A 7,177-nucleotide genomic window follows, 5' to 3' on the forward strand; every position below is an offset into this window, starting at 1 on the left:
AAATTACTTCTGTACATAATTAATAAGAGACCTAGCTTTATTAGTTGTACTGTAGTAATACAGTTTCTCATATGATCATACTGCTTATTTTGATGTAAACTATACGAGGAAAATGACTTTTTTCTTTGTTTGATGGCGTTCATACTGATATATATATATATATAAAGGGAACACTTGAACTTGGGCTGGTTGGGTTTTATTTGTGTGATAGCAAATTCACATGTCAAAACCCCTCCATGTTACTTTCAAACCACATCAAACCTTCAACCATTTACAAGTTTATTATATTATGACGGGAGTTTCAGGTTGCAACGAGCGAGCGAGTTCTTAGAGGAAATTCTATAGAAGCAGGACAGAGTTCTGGAGTTGTTATGGTAAAACACAAAATGGTTGTTTGTTGAGGTTACAAGTTTGTGTTTAAGCTACAAATGTTTCGTAAGTATAGATTGATTGTAAAATTTAATTATTTTATGTTAGAAATATCCTCGAGTTGACTGCCCCATAGTGATTTTTCTTTTGAAAAGTTCTTTAAAATTTTTCACTTCGTCATCAAAATCTATGTGTTGATTTTGTGTTATACTTACTTGGATTATAGTAAGGACATAAATTTTCGACAAACTGTCGTACAACCCAGCATTTTAAAATGTGACATGTGTCATTTAGCATGTGAGAAACACATATTTTTTTAATGAGTAATTTCTATACTCCATACTTTTATCTAGGGGTGCACAAGTAGTTATGGTTGCACTTATTCTCTCTTAATTACATGCAAGTATGCAACTGCAACCGCTTTAGGCAATTATTATTTTTAAATAACCGCAACCGCAAGGTTGGTTAGTGGTTAATCGCAAACGGCATTATGCGGTTATTGGAGGCCAATTATTAACGCTAACCACGTTTCACACAACTAAAATTGAAGGCTGGTTCTTGAACCACCCCACTGGATGCCCACATTAAACTGAAGTAGGCACATTTTTGCACAAAAGCTAATTGGGCTATTGTTTTCATATATTTGTCTAATCTTATTTTTGTTGTTGTAAATATTTGTCTAATCTTCTTGATCTTCCATATATTTGTCTAATCTTCTTAATCTTTATATATATATATATATGTAAGTTTCTTACAAAGAAATTCATAGTTGTCATTTTGATTTGTCAAGCCTGATCAAAAAACTTTTAGATAAACCCTATGTTGGTAAGCATAAGTCCGTTGGTCAACCTGTTTCAAGCCAGGTGAACGCTTTAGGGTGGTCCCGACAATGTCCTCACAAGATTGTCTAAGTTTATTCTAATTAAGTAAACACAAATCATTAATGGTTAACCATGAGTTCTCATTTTATGAGCACTTCCTCTAGGTCTCATATGTCAACCCAAAGTAATACAATGAATAATGAAGAGAAAATATAATGAATATAGAAAGAAATCTTCAAGAATGGAATATACCAAATATACCTACTAAGCAAATAGACAAACAATCAACATTCTCAAACTCATCATTTTTATTAGACTACACAATCAAAACAATAGAGAAAACAATATCATTGAATAATGAGTATGAGATAGTAAAATTATTCAGTAAAGAATCTATGGAAAAACATAGACAAAAGTATTCCTTTATACATATTAGATTAGTACATGTTGCAGTAAAACCTTTAACTAGACAAGGATTAAATACAACTGTTTTATTATGCTTAAGAGATGGAAGACATCTTGATTTTCAGGATTCTTTATTAAGAATGGTAGAATCATCTTTGTATGAAGGACCCTTCTATTTTAACTGTCACCCAAACTATTCCTTATCGTTATATGATCCAACATTATTACATGTATTAGAATTAAACATTAAAACAGATGGTTATGAGATGATGAAAGGAGCTCAACCTTTAACCTTAGTATACATAATTTATTATAAGTTGATGAAAGCTACCTTAGAGACACAATCATTAATTGAAAGCCCAAAAGACAAACTCTATTATTACAAACAAATACACGTAATTATATTATACAAAACATAAACAAATAAATAGGAAATATATTAGGTTACCTAACCAGTGGTTATTAGAAAATCTTGTTCCATTTCAAAAAGTTGAAAATAATGTGAGTAATGATTTAAATTATATTGCACAAAAGTCAAATGGTACTATAGGAATTTGTTTCCAACCTTTTCGAAATTCATTTTCCCAAGTATCTAAATCCTATTAAATTTTACCCTCTAATAGAACGCAACATATCTCCCCCTAGGAATAGTCTTAGTAAATTAGAAACACACAATAGTCCTAGTAAATTAGAAAGATACCTAGAAGGAATCAATAAAGGAAAATTAATTGATACACCTTTTTACGCAGTAGACTCGGCTTCGGTAGAAAACAATAATAACTCTTCTTCACTAACACAATTCCAAATGGAACTCAATTATTTTGAAAATTTAAGGGAAGATTCACAAATTTGTATGATTTCTCAAAATTTTGAAATAAATAAAGAAAAATTGAGAAAAAACTTTATTATGTTACCAGAATATGATGAAAAACAAAATTGGTTTTTTAAAACTTTTTCACAACCCAAACAAGTACATATTAGATCTAAACGGCATAATTATATGACAGAGGTAAAAGCAAATATATATTTTTTCTCATGGGTTGAAAGAACATATAAGAAGATAAACACAATTAATAGAACTACACAATTTGTATAAAAAAGGAAAGTAATGAAGTTATATGTGAAGAATACCCTCCTTATGAATTTGTTTTAATAACTCAAAGGGGAACACAAAGTGTTGCCTCTCCTATAAAAAGAGCTAGTCTTATCTATGAAAATAAAAATTTAGAAAATATAATACAGCAAAATAATTATACTAATACTTACTTAAAAGTCATTGGAGAAAAATTAGATAGAATATAAAACTAGGTTAACCTGTAGTTCTAAAATATATAGATAATGATAAAGAAAAATCTTTATTCACGCCACACGAAATTCTCTTACATTTACAATTTTCTTTAAAAAAGTACAATAAGGAATTATAAGATGAGATTTAAAAAATAATATAAAAGCTAGATATTACTAAAATAACATAAAAGGATAGTGGGGTAATACAATAAAAGAAAGTGATAGAGCATGGATCAAGGCCACTTATAAGCGAGATAATTATCAAATTATACAAAGAATGAATCAGGACACCCCATAGAAGATACAGTTACTACATTAATTTTGCTATTACAAAACATTTTATATGAGACCTAACATAATAGAGTACTTCATACCGATTTGCCTTTTGTGACGACCCATTTTTTATTTTTTTTATACAAAATGGAATCACCATAGTGGCATGATGATATTCATTAAGCTAACATAAACCTAATACATCTCATAACATATGCTTAATATATCAGAGACAAACCAATAGCAGTGGAACTAAATTCAGTAACTAGAAAGTTTAAATACAACAAAGCCATATTTTTGTCTTTCTGTTTAAGGTTTAATCAAAACATTAATTACATCAAAGAATGGCTATACAAAATAAGTGTCACATGCGACACAAGCCATATATCAAATGTCTATACAAAATTTGGACTATCCATAGTTCGACCCACATATGACTAATGTGATGAGCCTTAGTTGTAGTATCCCAAATATAACGCCATTGGGTCCTCGTTGGCGTTAGCGATATCTGCAACCACAACATTAGCAGCATTTACACGGTCGTGGTGATAGCCATGTCTGCATAGGTGGAAGTATGAGTCCACAAACTCAGCAGTATAAAACTCACTAAGTTTTCACAATGATCCAACCTTTTTCTTTTTTACCTCGTGTTTATTATAATAGCTACTATTTATGAGAGTCTTTCTTTTAAAATGTTTCGTAGCTAATGTAGTAAACACATGTGCTTGTATCAAGAGAAACTTTATTACTTTATACACGCATTATACATATATCAAGTCGCTAAGCCATACTCGTATACAAGTTCTCCAAACCTTCAAAAATTACAAGTATACGGTTACGTCTTAAACAGAAAATAAGAGGCATTATAACCCAGCTATACAAAGATACAAGCATTTCCAAACCTTCAGGAAATACCCATATCTAAGCACAATTAAGCATAGTGCCTTATAAAAACATTATATGCACTCTAGTTGTAACTATATATATATGTTCTGTTCCATTCAAACTCATAGGCATATTGGTACGCCTAGCATGAAATTTCATGTAAAACATCTATGCAATCTACCTGTAACTGTATACATATGTTTTGTTCCATTCAAACTCACAGGCATACTGATACATCTAGTCATGAAATCATCATAAAATATGTCACATATCATCATCATCATGCTATGCATGCTCATCATTTGTTTTCTTCTTATTTTGGTGCCGAGGGGTACGCAGCCCAACAGTCTTTCGTTTCATGGTGCCCAAGGGTACGCAGCCCATAGGTCTTTCATTTCATAGTGCCAAGAGGTATGCAGTCCAATGGTCTTGTTGCATGGTGCACAGGGGTAAAAAGCCCAAGGGTCTTTAGTTCAGCGTTTTGTTCCATGTACATGCTTGTGCTTTAGCGACTTACATCATATGTATTCATGCTTTCATGTGACGACCCTTTTTTTTTTTTTTTTTTTTTTTACAAAACATAAAACGAGTCATCGCAGTGGCACGACTACGTGTCACTCAGCCAACATAGGTACATGCCCCATAACATGCACCTGATATACAGAGTTACATCTACAATGGAATAGATATGATATATCAAAAGTAGTGGAAAAGCATAACTATAAATTAACCTGTTATCTATACAAAAGTGAGCCATAACATAAGTCTATCTGTTTAAGGTTTAAATACATAAAACTATTACAAAAGAATGGCTCCTACAAAATAATACGTGATACATACGTCACAAGCCATATACAAAAATACTCAAAATAAGGACACCATAGTCCTATCCCACTACGATTGTTGCTACGGGATTCAATCGTAGTAACCCAAATAGTATGCTACCGGATCATCATCTGCCTCAGGAGTACCTGCAATGGTTGTGGTGGTATCCACATCCGTATAGGTGAAAAAATGAGTCTACCGTCTCAGTATAAAACATACTAAGACCTCAGTGATATAAAACTAACTGATTTTTCACAATGAACCAACCTTTCTTTTATTTGTTGTCATGCGAGCACTATATCAGCCACAATTTACCAATAGCTAATACAGTAAACACTGACTATTCAAAAAACATTTAAAACATACTATATAGCTGTGAACATATGTAGAAGTTCCAGTCTACCGCTTGGAAGTTTCTACATATAGACCTCTCTATAATAATACTTTTCAACAGTGGCCCAGACAAATGTGCACACGATCACTCCATCACAGATATCACGCCTACACATAGGTCTTAAGCAATAAAACATGGCATCCTACTCTTCCATACTAGGATATCATCCTTCAACATAATACTCACAACACCATCTCTAATAGTATTTCAGCTTCATGCCTTGAACGTCAGTAGATCATGTGAGCACTAGAGTTAAACTTAATATGCTAACACGTCTTTTCTGAAGAACAATAACAGTCAACCTTCTTACTCATAGACACGCCATTACTCGCACCTGGGCAGTCATGAATCCATGTACATTCAAGTTCAATGTATGACATCTTAGCACATGTGACTATCCGATAGAAATATACATAAGTGTTTTTCATTTAAGACACTTATGCATATCAACACGTTTAGTAAAAGCTACTCATAACATAAAAACATCACTCATGAAACAATGATATACATGATATGCATGAAACTGGGTCTACTGGGGCTTGGGTCCCCCACGATGCTGATAACTGCTGTTTAACTGTGTTTATTGCGTTCTATTACTGTTATACTACTGTTGTATGTATGCTCTATACTACATGCTCTATGCTCTGTGCTTGACCAGTATATGTTTCACTACTGTATCATACTGTTACTAAATCATGTTCTTTTAAAACTAAACAAATCCAACATTTCATCAAATACTTTGAAATCATTCAAATCCTGTTTCTTCATAAAACATAAACAGTTTCAACATGACATGTTCTCAAACAATTTGCATAATTTAAATCCCAACCGCAACACACAATTTTAACCATTTCAACACTTTTCACTCATGCATCAATTCTTAAACATCATTGATATAATTTGAACATAATTAAAACTAATCAAATTATCCAAAACATATATATTTCATCATATGGTCGGTTCGGTTTCATAAACAATATATATATATATATATATATATATATATATATATATATATATATATATTTATCAATCTATTACATATAAAAATATATATTTTCTCAGTGAGTAGAATACTCACCTCAGATCGCTTGTATTCCCAATATCTATACGAGTCTAAGCTCAACCGTAAAGTGCCGCTAAAAGACAATACATTGCATTAATTAGCATTCTAATTAATAATCACACTAGGTGGCATTTTGAATCATTCAAAAGACACATTGCTAATTTACCCATAAAACTCTAAAATTCCTAAATATTTATCCATAATTCCTAATTACTTTAATAAACCCAATATTGCTAACCCATAGGCATTACTTAGGGTTAATCACAATAACATAGCATTTTAACAAAATACCCAAAAACTAATGTCTATGAAAAACTTACCAAGCAAAGACCAAATGCTCAGGAAGATTCTAGCAACTCCAAACCACACCAAACCTAGAAAAAATGCCAAATTAAACTCATTTCTACAAGATTTATTAAAAATCTTCAAAAAATGTGAGTTTAGCGATTTACCTTAAAACGTTCGGTCAATACGTAGATTGAGCTTTGAAGATTACGTTATTGAAGTCGGATCTAAGATTGGAGGGCTAGATTTCAAGATATCAAGGTTTTTAGGTGAAAAACCGTATAGAAATAGGGAAGAAAAATTGAGCTGCCGAGAAGAAAAGGGCGTTCGGCTCTCTTTAAAGCCCAGTCCAGACGAGCATCATAAACCGTCCGGACACGCGTGAAATGAGGCGTCCACCTCACGCAGAATAGGTACTGTCCGGACGGGCATTGTCTCCCGTCCGGACGCGCGTCCACTTGCGGACGTGCGCCCAAGAAGGGCCGTCCGGACGCCCACAATATTGCGTCCGGACGCGCCATGTATACTTAAATATTTTTACATCATTTTCTCATTTATTCAATTTCC

Source organism: Alnus glutinosa, chromosome 5 (genome assembly GCF_958979055.1).
Source record: "Alnus glutinosa chromosome 5, dhAlnGlut1.1, whole genome shotgun sequence".
Classification (NCBI taxonomy): Eukaryota; Viridiplantae; Streptophyta; class Magnoliopsida; order Fagales; family Betulaceae; genus Alnus; species Alnus glutinosa.